Below are 15,169 nucleotides of genomic sequence, written 5' to 3'. Positions count from 1 at the left end.
ACCATCTTGACAGTCGCTTGAGTTACATGAATTTATCACAGTATTAATATATGGCAGTACTCTCTTTTTACATTAACACTTATGTGGGTAGCACAAACTGGACATTAAGAGTAGAAAGAAGATATAAACACTTCAGGGCTGTCCCTGTCTTTTTTTTAATGGGATAGTACAGTCATTGTCATTAGAATTCTGTATTGTGGCACAAGCTCTGCATAAGATTAAAAAAAAAAAATCTCCTGATCTAACACTAATGAATTTCAATATTTAACATTTCAACTAACTCAACTCCCGAATCCATTTCCCAGGCTCGGTACAGCAAGTACAATAACATCCCAGGCTTGAGCTCAGTGTGAAGCTGTAATGAGCCTTTCCTAGTCTTCCCAAGGCAATGACAGTATGAAACATTCCTCCTGCCCCCATACCAAATACCACAAAAACCAAGACACTAATTCTATCCAGTCATACAAAGTAAAGAGAGAAGCCTTTGAAAGGAAAGGGAACTGAAGATGCAAGCAGAACAGAGCCCACGCCAGAAGAGCTTCCTGCCTGAAGGAAAGTAGATTAGAAACCCAGAAGAGGCCAATCATCTCTCCCTAAATGCCGAAAAAGAGGAGGCTGAGAATACTAATTGACAATAATAATGACAACAACTAACATTTAAATAGAGCTTTCTGGGTGTTAGGCACTATGCTAAGCAATTTAAACTTATCATCTCATTTGATCCTCACAACAATGCTGGGAGAAGGGTACCATTATTATCCCCATTTCACAGAGGAGGAAACTGAAGTAAACAGTGACTATCCTAGTTTCAGGGATCTGTATATTATTCAAGTGACTAGAATGACAACAGAAAGTCTGAAAGGGCAGAAAGCCTATGTAAAAACTTTGTTCACAAGTGATAAATCAACAGAGATCACAAAGACAAAAGGAAGAATGAATAGAAAAATAAAGGGGGGGGGGGGGGAGGCAAGACTCTGAAGAGTTATACTGAAGAAAAATGAAACAAAATTTCCTGATAAAAAATAAAATTCTGCAGACACTCATGGAATTATGGGTCAACAGCAAGAAACTATATAATGATTCAAAATAAAAAAAGAACCATTATAAGAAATACTCAAGAGTGAAATGAGGTAGAAAACTAAAAATTCTCAAAACAAAACTGAAATAAAAAATCCGCAACAGAGAGTGGCACTTAGAAGACACAAGGAACATTCTTTCTTAAGAAAAGGTTCAGACAGGAAAAAAAAAATGCAAGATTTGAAACATAAAATACAGAAGTGGAAAGATTTGCAGATGAGAAACAAAAAACAACAACATTGAAATAACATGAATTCTATATAACTGAAGTAACTGATCTTAAAGACATGAAATAGAGATAATTTAAGCATCAAAGACAAACCTAACCAAAAAAAAACAAAACAAAACAAAACCCAACTAAATACCATATTGAAAATAATAATACAAAAAAAATACAGAATTTCTGTTATCACTTGAAAGATGAATATTTTTTTAAACTCTAAAACACGTAGTAGTTAAATTTCACAATTTCAATGATAAGTAACTTTTGCAAGTAGCCTGATACAGTAAAGAAAAGTCAGAGGAAAAAAAATAGTATATTAGAAAAAAATTCAAGCTACAACTCAAAATAACATACACAGCAAACTGGATTTGTATGAAAAAAGGAAATTTGAACAAGAGAAGCATTTTGGCTTTTTTTAAAGAAATTTTTGACTTTACTTCCTAATATAACATAACAGAAATATAACATAGCTAAATAAGTATAAATTAACAAGAAATGACAAAGTAGAAACATTATGTTTCTACTTAAGCATTCTTTCATGTTGAGAAAGAGAGACGTGAACAATAAAAAGAAAATGTATTTAAGTCTCTCACCAACAGAAGGGGCTGTGGAAGAATAAGATAAAAGCAATGATGTGGAGAAACTAGAATGGAAGAGGATCATTACCATGAAAGAAAAAGTTATGTGTAAATGGAAAGATACCAAGAACTTTTTATGGATTTCATGTGGTGAGAATTTGCCACTTGGAGACCATTTTATTAGAGAAAGGCATATATATCTTCTATGGCTACAATCCATTTCAAGAGAAAGTAATCAACACCCTAGAATAATAGGGTGCACATAGAATCAGCGACAGAATGATAGAATAACCTGACCTCAGTAATGAAAAAGGCAAGATGTTGGCCATGGTCTTATGACTTGAGAATCAGTGTGACCAACAGGATGCAAAGCTGCTTCCTTCGTGAATTTATATTTCTAAATGTGAAGATGGCACTTCAAAAGTTCTACCCTTATGAGACAGAAAAAAAAAAAAAAAAAGAGGAACATATAAAGGTATAGACCATGAATCAGAGAATAAAATACAAAGGAAGGAAAATAAGAACATCACCACCACAAATGAAAACAACTTAGAAAAGCAAGTGACAAAATGAATGTTACTTAGAAGAGATAGTTAAGAAAAAAAGAAGATTTCTGAACCACTTATTAAATGAATGGGCAAAGAGAAAAGCCAAAAAAGACTTAAAATTTTTAATTGGAAATTAATAATAACAATTCACAGGTGATAAGACAGACAAAATGAGAATAGAAGAAAGGGAAATGGAGGAGGAAAGCCCATGGGAAAGAAGTAATATAAACAAAAGTAATAATAAGGGGGAAATGCTGACTTCATAGAGAAAAGAAATAAAAATCAATACAAAAGAAACAAATCTAAGAAGACACAAACCTAACTATCATAACCTTAAATGTAAGGCCATTACAGGAAAGATTTTTTTTTTGATATTGATCTTTCTCTATTTCAATATTAGACAGTTTTGATACTTTTTTTTATTTCAATGAAATTTTGTTTCCCAGCTCATCATCAGTAAAACTAATAATCATAAAAATCTTTTTTGTATATTAACAAGCCAATAACACTAAAGAATGCTTAAGAATGAATAAGAGATCCAATCAGTGAGATAATATTGTATATAACATATACAAAGATAATCTCAAAGATGAAATGTTAGGGGAAAAATTACTTTTCAGATTTATGGAATGGACAAAAATTTAAACAAAGTATAGGGAGGATCACTATAAATACACATAACATATATACATGTAAATACACACATACACATATATCTATTTTCACTCAATATATTCTAGTATACTTAAAAGTCAACTATCTTAGTTAAAAGAATGTCTATCAACCAACAGGAAATGAGGGCATTTCAGGAAATGATTTTTATTGACACTTATTTTGGTTTCTCTTTCAATACCAAATAACTTGGGTTTTCTTAGCTTTCAATGCAATATCTCATCAACTAAAATGTTAAATTTCCAGAGAATTTCTATATGTCAGAAGTTTAATTTGATTAAAATAATGTTCTAAACATGTTAAAATGCTTAAATATTTAACATTTTAAAATACCTTCATAGACTTAAAAAATCTAATTAATGCAATGCCTTCTGGGCAGTGACATGGTAAGTCATAGATAGGGCATGCATTTTCGGACACCGAAATGTGCTAATGTTTTGCTTGACTATATTTATTTGCTATGAGAGAATACTATTACAGGACAGAGAGCAAGATGTCATTGGAAAGTCAGAAAAGAGAGAAAACATTAACAAAAAATGTAAATTCAAGGGTTTCTAAATTTAAAAGCAAAAAAAAAAAATTGCCAATAATCTCTAAATTTTAAAAGTGTAATTTTAAACCAACTGTTTTTAAATCAGAAAGAACTTTATCTATAAATCATAAAGAAATGGTGTTTATATCTATAGCAATCAAAAAACTATACCTTAAGTTTAGAACCAAACTACCCATACATTAAGTATGTTACTATATATACTACACACACACACATACACACACACACACACACACACACACACACACACACACACACCAATAACCCTAAATTATGGTGGGGAAACTCCTTCAGAGTTCCAAATTGGAAAGCCAGAAATGCATCTCACCTTTTTTCTACCAGTTGTCAGTGGAGTTGCCACTTGTGTTGATCAAGAACTTTTGCTGAAATAACCCCTAGGCAACACTTGTAAGTCTCAGGTAGCTCCTCACACCTTCTTTCTATTCTTCCATTGGTCCTAGAGATTTCTCCCCTTGCTTCTTCCGACTAAGGTTTCTCTCCTTTCTGGCCCATTGTGCAACAGAACATAATTTTATAGTTTTTTCCCTATGGGTATAGAAAAAAGGCAAAATGGTATGATTGAAAGAGCACTGCACCATGGAGTATGACATGGACAAACCGTGCTTTAGGAAAAGGCATCTATAGAAGGTATACTGAAATTGGGAATGAAAACGGGAATTTGAAACGAGAAGACAATAAATAGACTATTATCTCCTATAATCAATTCTATGTTTAATTCTATTCTGATTTTTCATTCAATCAACACCCTTTTTATTATGCCGGTTATTGTTTAGTTGTTTTTTTGGTTATATCTGACTTATTGTGACCCCTTTGGGGGTTTTCTTGGCAGATACTAGCTAGAATGATTTGCTGTAGAGAGCTGGAACTCTGAAAAGGTGTACTTGAATCCAGAACAGCAGAGAACTTAAGGCTAAGTACCTACTAAATAGTTCTATAAACATATATTTAGATGATATGGTGATGTGATGGCTCTCCTCACAATTAGTGCCTGCTGATGTGTTGTGGTGAGGTGAGAGGGTCAGGGTCTCTGCCATAGCTGCTCAGGAGGGAAGACTTCAGGCTCCAGACTCCAGAGTCCAGGATCCATCTTAGACGAGCCGCTTGGCAGCTGCCTGCCTCCTTTACTTATCCTCCTAAAGACCAAGGACTTTGACTACTACTGACTCTGACTGCTCCTGAGGCCCTCCAGAGAATTAGCCCAAACATTATAGTTTGCCATTTCCTTCTCAAGTTCATTTTACATAAGGAAACAGAGGCAAACAGGGCTAAGTGACTTGCCCAGAGTCCCACAGTGTCTGAGGCCAAATTTGAACTAAGGAGGAGTTTTCCTGGTTCCAGGCCCAGCACTCTATTGAGTCACTTATATCCCAAACACAATATAGTTGTTGTTTAGCATTTTCACTCATGACACTGAATTAGGTGCTAAGAATACAAAAAAGAAAAATGAGATGAAAACAACTTTCAGAGAGCTTAGAATTTTACTGAAAGGATGTAACATATTCAGTGAAAAGTAAAGGCATCATAGACAGAAGCAATGCAAAACAGTAGGACAAGAGACAGACATGACACTAACAACTGGAGAAGTCAAGAATGACTCTAAATGAAAAATTACTTGAGCTATGCTTTGAAAGAAGTTAGTCCAAGAATCCTATATAATGTAAATCCCCATACTATAGATACATTGAATTTGTATCCAATAATTCTGACCTGAGATAGCTATATTTCATATAAAAGAATATTTAATAACATTTCTACCCAATGATAGATATACAAGCTTATTATTATTCTTATTCTCTTATTGTAATTATTTTGGGAGAGGGCATTAGATCTCTGAGGTAATCCAATGTAACTCTCAATCTATGAAACCATGTTGGGAAAGGTAGTCTACCCTCAAAACTTACAAGATAGAAGGAGAGGGATAAGGGGAAACCTTCCATATCGACTTGGGCCAGAAATAGATAATTTAAAAAACAATATAGGTTAAGTGCATTTCTGATAAACCCATTAAAGCAAGGGATATGGACTAAAAACACTTTTAATGCAGTTCAGTTTTCAAAATATGAATTGATATTTTAGTTTGATCCCAAACTGATGTATAAGAACCTTAGGGGATAACTAGTCCAGTCTCTTCATTCTGCAAATGCAACAGGGCCAGGATTTTAAACCAGCCTCATTGCCTTTGAATCCAGTACTATTTCAGCTGTGCTTTGGTTTAAATTCAAGCAAATTAATGTGTTTCACAAGTCTTCCTTATCCACCTTACAGTACTAAATCCCAATGGTTTTTAATTGTTCATTGGTTCATCAACTTTAGCATCAGTTTGTCTTTTAAATCAATACTTATAAATATGCTGATCCATGTGCTAGGTTGTTCTGAAGGGCTTCTCAAGTGTTCTAGTACTGGTTCCCTATCCTTTTACAGATTACTATGAAATTTTTCTCATACTACAATCTCATGCCAGTGATAATGATGGAGGGCTATAACAAGACTCAGAAAGTTCAAGAACTGTCTTTGACATGTCAACCATGGTCATTAGGTATTAGAAACTTACTTGGGAAAGAAAAAAGGACCTATGTGTACAAAAATGTTTATAGCAGTTCTTTTTGTGGTAGCAAAGAATTAAAAATTGAGCGATTAACTAGCAATGGGGAAGAGCTTGATAAATTGTGGTATATGATTGTGATAGAATACTATTGCGCTATAAGAAATGATGCGCAGAATGGTTTCCAAGAAATCTAGGAAGATGTATATAATCTGATGCAGAGTGAAGTAAATAAAATCAGTAGATCATCATACACAATACCAATATTGTAATAATGATTAACTATGAAAGACTTAGTTACTCTGATCAGACAATCATTCAAGACAATTCCAATGGGCTCATGATGAAAAATGCTATCCATCTCCAGAGAGAACAAATTGATCAAATGAATGCATACTGAAACATACTTTTTTCCCACTTTCTTTATTTCTTGCTTTTTTTGGGGGGAGCGGGGGGAATTATTATACTATCATTATTATTATTATTATTTGTAATTTGGCTAATAAGGAATCATGCTTTGTACGACTTCACATGTATAACTAATATATTGCTTGCCACCGCCGCTGACTAAAATTTTCCCCTAAGAACTGCTTTGGCCAAGTCCAAAAAATTTTTTTGCAAAGGAAGTAATGTGGTACAATGACTAAAACACAGTATTTGGAATCAAATAGACCTGAATTCAAATATTCTTTTAGATAAGCATCTGTCACATTAGTTTGTGACCCTGAGCAAGTTACTTAACCTATCTCAGTTTCCTTATTTGTAAAATGGGGATTATAACAGCACAACAGGATGATTGTTAGAATCAGAGGAATTAACATAATTAAAATGCTTTGCAAACCTTAAAGAGCTACATAAATGCTAACTCCTATTATTAATATGACATCTCATCATTTTGTTTAATTAAATTATCTATTATTTTTATGTTTATTTTTGACCTACTGATTTTTAGAAATAAATAATTCAGTCTCTACATCTGACTTCTTTCTTCACAGATCTTTCAATAATTAGCATAAATTAAGAGCTAGAAGGGAACTTAAAAGAATATTGGGTGCAATCCCTTCATTCTGTAGATGAGAAAACTAAAGTTGAAAGAGGTTAAATGACTTACTAAGAACCATTCCACTAGAAAATGGGTCAGATCTTTAACTAGGACTACCCTATGCCACACTCCTGCTGCCCTATTATACTTTTATTATTTTGTGGTCAGTAAAGAATGTGATTCATACTTTTGTTTTTCAGCATACATTAATCAGGTTACGCTTCACAACAGAGGAATTTTTTTAGAGGTACCATGTATAGCTGAGAAATATGTATATTTTTTAATTTGAATAACTATTCAAAAGTCCTGTTATGATGCTTATCCTTTTTCTTCTCTAATTTTTTCATTAGATTTTCCTAAGTCTGAAAAGGATACATTGATACTTTTAGACATTTCTCACTATAATTAAAAAATAATTTCCCCCTATTTATTTAGATTGTTTTCCTTCATGTAAATATCTTTAGTGACATCATTTCATTATTTATGATACTTTTAAGCACAATATAGTTTCTCTAGTTAACTTTTTTAACTCTTTACTTTTACTGTCACACCACTTAAAATCATAAAAATTATGCTTTTTAAAGTTTGACTGAAACACAATGAATTCACCTTTATCTCATTTTTAACTGTGTGATTGTGGGTTTTAAGTAAACAACATATGGTTGCAGTCTGTTTTCAATTTTTTTTTGTATCATCTTCCATTTTATGGGTAAGTTCATCCTATTTACATTCATAATTATGATTCTAACACTCAATCAGCAAGAATTTATTAAGCCCTCCTATGTACCAGCAACTCTGGTAGAAACTGGAGATATAAATACAATGAATGAAATTCACATGTTCCTAAAATTCTAATGAAGGAGACAAATATATACTGAATAATAATAAAGTAAATAAAAAGAAAGAATTAATTTAGAAAATAGAGAGAATATTAGAATTTAGAGGAGCAGAAAGGTTTCATGTAAAATGTGGTACATCTTGAAAGAAGGATTGTGTAAGAATTAATTGGAAGACACTTTATTGTATCATGGGAGTGGAGGAGGATTGATGAGAGGTGAAAAATGGACAGGGGCCAGACTTGTGAAAAGTATTTAAAATCTAAACAAAGGATTTTACCATAAGTAAATATACTATACTATAAGTAATAGGGAGCTGACTGAATAGGGAAACCACATGCTTAGATATGTGCTTAAGGAAATTATTTTTTGTGAAGATGGTATAAAAAAAGTTGGCTAGAGAGAAACATGAGTGGAAAGACCAATTAGAAGGCTTTTTCAATAATCTAAGGCCTACAGTGGTGACTGTGTGAGTAGAGAGAAAGAATCAATTAAGAGAAATAATTTGAAATTAGAATTCACATAATTTATTACTGTGTGGCTATATGGTATATGAGAGAGTAACAAGTCCAAGATGATCCTAAGGACATAAAACTGGAAGACGAAAAAGAGGGCAGAATCTTCTTCCATGTTTGTATACCTTTCTTGTACATTTCAATTATGTAAAAAGATGAGTTTGCCCCCCTTCTTTCTCACCTCTCCTTGATTATATTCCTTTTTCCTTCCTTTTTTGCTTTTTTTTTCCTTAAAGCCAACAAGACAAAACTAAATCACATCCAGTTTCTATTTTAATATGCTACTTAATTCCATCTGTAACCTTAGGAGAAAATGGGATTGGGAAGGTTTAGTTATCTCTCCACTCACTTCCATTAGACTATAATCACTTACTATTTAGCCTTTTCCAATGTTTCATATAAATTTTGTTTACTAAATAACTTCTTTACTCAAATCTCAATGTTTCAATTCAATTCTAGCCTTTTGAAAAGTAATGTTTTTAAGTTCTCTATTGTATTAAAGTTCTAGTTTTATGTGAATAATTTCTAAAGGTGGTCACATGGGACCAAACCAAAACAAGGGTTTTGTAGTTAAAGGAATTGGGATATAGTCCTGACTTTGTCACTAAGTATATTATTTTGAGTAAGGCAAAAAAATGCTACTTTTTAGGAAGTAATAGAATATAAATCTAACCTTCTAGAGATGATGATTGAAGGGATAGTGTACAGATATCATCAGGCTCCTAAAAATACCAGCTAATAAATGGAAATTTTACATAATTGGAGCACAATAAAATAGACAATATAGTCTTCTGTCAAGGATCAGTCAATACAATGACAAACACATCTTCTATATTTATAGATAGATAGATAGATATTTTCTATCTTTATTTTAAACCATTCTTATAGTGAGTACTTATAATACTGGCAATAAGGTCTAGCTATGGATAGCAAATTATCCCTAACGACTCTTACATTTTCAGCACTATTCAAAATTAATTTGTAATAGGCAAATAAAAAGTTAGAATAATTTCTTTCAAAGGTATTCCATATTGGTTAAATAGAGCAAAGGAATCTACTGTTTCACTTGGAAGAATTTTTGTAAATAGAAAATACTACTGTGTTTACAAAATTAGAAATAAGGCTAAAATCAAGAGACTCTTGATTAAACATATATCAATTAGCTTCTCACTTCTTTCTCAAAGGCAAATTGAAAATACTAGCTATTCCTCTTCATCACAAAATATAAAGAAATATTTTTAAATTTATACATGGAAATATTAAAGAAGTAATGGGATGAGATGCACCCAGCCTTAGAGTCAGGAAACCCTGGGTTTATATAGTACCTCTGACACAGTCAAATTATTTAAACACCCTCTAAGATTTCAATTACAGAGAAGCTACCTATCTTTAAGAGTGAAAAAAAAAAGTTGCCCCACCAGTGTTTCCTATATAGATGAAATCACAGGTCAGGACCAAAAAAAAAAAAAAAAAAAAGGAGGCACCAAAATATGTCTATATATACTTATGAGTTCCCCCCCAATGTAATTTATTCATATATAAATCATTCAAGTATACTTTTAAATGTAACATACAGCTATAATTTTAACATCGTTGGATTTAGATACAGAATCATCACAACTTGGAGCTAGAAGGACCCACAGGGAAGAATCATAAAGTTTGAGCTCAAAGACATATATAGTTCATGTATATTAAAACTCCCGATTCTTTCCCAAGTGGGGAGAGATTGTACCTAGACTTGATGGGAATAATATAATATCATTTGATCCTCACTACAACCCTATGTGGTAGCTATCATCCCTATTTTATAGATGAAGAAACTGAGATCTAAGGAAGTTAATGTTCAAATGAGATAAGAAGTACTTAGGAGAGTAGTAGGCACATAGTAGGTGCTACATTTATTCTTTTCATCAGTCCCTTTACCTAACTAGTACAGATAAGCAACTACTAAAGCCAAATCTTGAACATATATGCTCTGATTCCAAATCCATTCTACCTTAACTTTATATGACTTCTCTAAATGTATATGCAGTCTGTACCACACAGATTTTATCATATATGTAGAACACACAGGAAATTAGGAGAACTCTATTCTAGTCCAAGATCTACCACCTCCTAGTATGTAACTTTAGGCAAGTCATAAAGTTCTCTGGGTCCCACTTTTCTTTTCAGTAAAATCAGGGGATTGGAATAAAAGATCTCAAAATGTGTTTCTTTTCACTTCTTTAGAGGTATCTAGGTATTGCAATATAGAGTTGAAATCAGGTTAGAACAAGAATATCCTAGTTCCAATACTGCCTCAAGTCACTTACCTCTCAATCTCAGTTTCCTCACCTGTAAAATGGGATAATAGCATCTATCACCCATTGTAGAGAAAATCCAATAAGATACATATAAACTTTAAACTATGATGTTATTCCTACCAAATCAAAATCTAGAATCTTTCCCTATTTAGGTAAAGCTTCAAGAGTTTTAATATATGTGAATCAAATATAACAAAAGGGGAAAAAAGTGGTACATAGTTTTGCCACATAAAATTAACTTTGGATAAAAAGTATAATTTTAACTAAGATAAGATTTTTACAAACTCACCTTAACTTTTGCTTCATAAAAAAGTATTTCATTTATAATAGTACTGATGTTTGTAGTTATTTCCCACTTTTTTTTCTTTTTTTGATGAGGCAATTGGGGTTAAGTGGCTTGCCCAGAGTCACACAGCCAGGAAATGTTACCTGTCGAAGGCCAGATTTGAACTCAGGTTCCCCTGACTTCAGGGCTGGTGCTCTATCCACTTTGCCACCTACCTGCCCCTTATTTCCCACTTTCAAAGATAATTTTAAAAAACTTTCTTTTACTCTCAAATGCATAGTTATATGCCCCTCTGTAATTAAGAAATACTAGACGTTACTGTTGCACTTGACTGCATCCACATATCAGTAATACTGGCTTCCTTGTGGTTCTTCACACATGACATTCCATCTCTTGACTCCATGCATTTTTTCTGGCTTTCCTCTATTCCTAGAACATTCTCCCTTCTCAGCTTCTGCCTACTGTCTTTCCTGGCTTCCTTCAAGTCTTAACTCAAATGCCAACTTTTTCAAGAGGCCTTCCTTAGGCTTTTTTTTTTTTTTCCAAAAATACTAGTATTTTCTCTTAGAGATTAACTCCATTTTGTCCTGTATGTATCTAATTCTTATACAGTTTTTGCAGGTTATCTGTCTTATTAGAATTTGAGCTTCTTGAGGATAAGGACTATTTTTTGCCTTTCTTTATATTACCAAGACTCAACAGGATGCCCAACATATAAAATATTCTTGTCCATTCGCCTTAACTTGACCTAAAGCTGAGAATCATTTTTAAAATTCAGCCATTTGTCTACATCTAGGTTTTCATTCATTCTGGGTGCAACACCAAACAGTCATATATTCAGCACCAAATACCAAGTTTTTCCTGTCTGTGGTGGGAGAGGAAAAGGAGGCAGTGTGTCTTGGGGGGGGGGGGGGGGGAGAGAGCTGTCTGAGGATAGAGCATAGAGTAATATGCATAATTCATTTTAATTCAAATAGGCTTAGGCTTTTGCCTCTTTGGTTTCCTTTATAAAAGGTTTGATGGTGAACATTTGAGTTTCACTTATAAATTCCATTTCACACTTAACACTTCCCCAAGGTAAGTGCTTATTAAAGTAACAGCTAAAAATAAAACAGAATGTTTCATACATGTGAAGTCAGCACTCTTGGTTCTTTTCAGCTATCACTGCTACCTTATAGAGTAGTTACCACACCCAAGCCCAGGAAAACATAACTAAAGCAGCATCCATTTGTCCTTGAATTCAATAGGCACTTTTAATAGACAACCTGTTAGAGTTTATGCTCCTTCACAGTGTGTACTTATTTCATTTCCATCTACAAAAAAAAGTTGCTGAATAGTACAGTCACTTTTACAAACATATTTACTTCTAACTGCTCTAAAATGATGACTGTTTAGGATCACAATGCTTCATCCACTGCAATTTATGAGTAATTTAAAAAATATTTTCGTATACACTGCAGACAGGATAAAAAGGAACAAGAATCCATTTATACTTCAGATGAGAAAAAAAAAAAAAAAAGCTTCCCGTTGAGTACCTATGAGAAATAACCCAGTTGTTCAAATATTAATTCCATCATGATTCTGGACATCTGGGGAAGGTTGGAGTAGCCTCTGCTTCTCAGCTAACATCCAATTCCCATAAAAGACACCATAATGTCTCCCACAAAAATAAAATCTAAAAATTGATGCCCTTCTGCTAATTTCGGTTTGCAGGGCTCAAGATACCCTCTTTAATCTACTGGAATGGGAAATCTGATTAGTCTCTGATTCCACATTTACATTGCTAGTGAAGCTGACTTTCAAACACCTGAAAAGTTAAGGGAATTTTTGTCTTAATTTTCATTCAATGTCTTGTCAGTTTGAATCATCTCTAGTTCTGCATAGAAGCGTTAATGTATTTTAAACTAATCATTTAAATTAACAGCCAGAGAGTCTGAAGAAAGGAATCAACCACTAAAATGAATAGAAAAATGTGCTCAGAAATGAAAATGGAGCTTTCAGTCTCCATCTCCCTTTAGCAGGGCGCTAGTCTGGATCGTCATGGTGTTAGAGGTGAAGACTACAGTGGCGGTGTCTGAACATCAGACAGGAACCACAGAGAAGCAATAACAAGAATCCTAATTTGGACTTGGTTTCGTTGTTGGGGGTGGTATGTCTGTTTCTGTCTTATTGGGGGTGAGGGTGGAGCAGGAGGAAGAGGTAACTAGCCCAGCTCCCTTCCAGTCCCCCTGTTGCTATGTCTCCTTGCAGCTGGGGATGTGCGAGAAGCCTAGGGACGAGTAGTTACTGCAGCAGGAACTAGAGCTAGAGGCTAGGCTTTCTGGGAAGTGACCTCTCCCAACTAACTCGTAAAAAAGAGGGGGGTGGGGGTGGAGAGGGCAGATCAAATTGTGAAACTAAGAGAAGTGGAGGTGGAAATGTGGGAGTAGATGAGACCAAGCCGCACACCGCTAGGACACAGCTCCCTGCTTCTCCCCCTCTCCCGCCGCCGTGTTTCCTTCATGCACTTACCAGTTTTATAGCGGGTATTCTCCTTTGTCTGATCTCCTTCTTTCTTCCCTTTCTCCCCCGGTTAGCTGCCGCTGTTGCCGCTGCTGCTTCTCTGGTGTTTCTTCTATGTTCTCAGCACTGCCCCCTCGCTCCAAATTCCCCCCCACTCCCCTTCCTAGTCTCCTCCCTTCCGCAGTCCCCTCCCTAGGGCTCTGGTAGAGAATGGTGATAATAGATGATCTCTTCCCCAGAAGGAGGAACCCGGAATAATGCTAATGCTGCTGCTGCTGCCGCTGCTGCCGCCGCCAAAGCTATTGCTGCTGCGCGCGCTGCCCCCGCCGCTGTACCCCAACCCCAGCTAGGCACCTCCTACACCCTCCTCCGCGCCCCTTTACGCCGGACTCCGGGTTCCCCGGGCGGAGCTGCCGGGTTCTCTTTTTGCTTTCTCAGTCTCCTTACGGAGCGTGCCGAGATGGCAAATGCTGCTGCAATGTACCTCTCTGGCTTCTCCTTCTCACTCCTCTCTCTCCTCTCTCTCTCTTACTAAAATGCTGAAAGGGAGGAAAGACCGCAAATGGGAAAAGGGAAATTCGTAAAAGGGGGAGGGGAATGGGACTTTAACGAAGCAAGTTGGAAAGGAGGTGAATATGGCGACTCGCTAAGGCTGTGGTTGTGTCGGCTTAGAGGGAAGTAATAGAGAGCCCCCGACTCTGCTTATTTCTGAGCCTGCAGGGACTACTCGAAATAGGCTCCAGACCTGGCCTGTAGGCTCACTGACCAGGTGAGATACCTGGGAGGGTCAGAGGCGAGAAGGACGTCCTGAATTCTGCTAGCCTTGGTGGCCGCCCGTCAACCAGGCTTACGACTCTCGGCGGCCTCCGGTTGTGCTTTTGCCGCACTTTCAAACAGCCGCCACACTCCTGACCACTCCTGGGAGAGGAAACCGAAAAGGCCGGCCGGGCCCTAGTGCACCCTCTGGCGCTCAGTCGAAGAGCTGGAAGTAGGGCTGCAGGGTGGAGTGGGGGGATTTCCACAGCTCAGCAGGTTAGAGCGAGTCCGAGTTCAGATTTGGGCAGCCTGCAGTGCAACCTGGCCACCTCCTTTTCTAAAGGTTACATTTTAAGATTTCTTTTAAACGTAATCAGTTGCACATCTAGCCAGTCGAGCTTAGGTACACTGACTTCATAGCTAGTGCTTCCTTTCATTGTACATGTTGCTTTCTTCAGCCCTCTCATTTCACAGATCATTAAAAAAGCATTTAGTTAGTGACTACTATGCAAGTTCTAAGGGATTAAGAAAGAAAAATGAAACTAAGAAGTTTACATTCAGTGGAGGATATGCATAAAGGTTTGTTAAGTCAACAAACTTCTATTAAGTGCACCTACTATCTACCAAGAACTGGTATCCCTTAGTTGCTAAGTAATCAATATAGGTTAAACACATGCAGTCATTAACATATTTACATGTTAATCATTTTGTACTA

The 15,169-nt window shown here is 35.4% G+C and overlaps 1 protein-coding gene across 3 annotated transcripts in view; it reads right to left on the bottom strand.

The window, feature by feature from the left end:
- CDC42SE2 (CDC42 small effector 2) overlaps positions 1 to 14,613 on the bottom strand; it is a 113,808-nt gene extending 99,195 nt beyond the window's left edge. For 2 of the 3 annotated variants that reach the window (XM_051995349.1, XM_051995331.1), the window contains exon 1: positions 13,708 to 14,613. The gene's annotated coding sequence lies outside the window, so the exon portion shown is untranslated. Of the gene's footprint in view, positions 1 to 3,979; positions 4,198 to 13,707 lie in introns of all 3 variants that reach the window. The other variant, XM_051995339.1, reaches the window with a different exon arrangement.
- Between the last annotated feature and the right edge of the window lie 556 nt (positions 14,614 to 15,169).

The sequence above is a fragment of the Antechinus flavipes genome, chromosome 1 (genome assembly GCF_016432865.1).
Source record: "Antechinus flavipes isolate AdamAnt ecotype Samford, QLD, Australia chromosome 1, AdamAnt_v2, whole genome shotgun sequence".
NCBI classification, from domain to species: domain Eukaryota; kingdom Metazoa; phylum Chordata; class Mammalia; order Dasyuromorphia; family Dasyuridae; genus Antechinus; species Antechinus flavipes.
The sequence above is the reverse complement of the archived record's forward strand: the minus strand, read 5'-3'. Positions and strand labels throughout refer to the sequence as shown.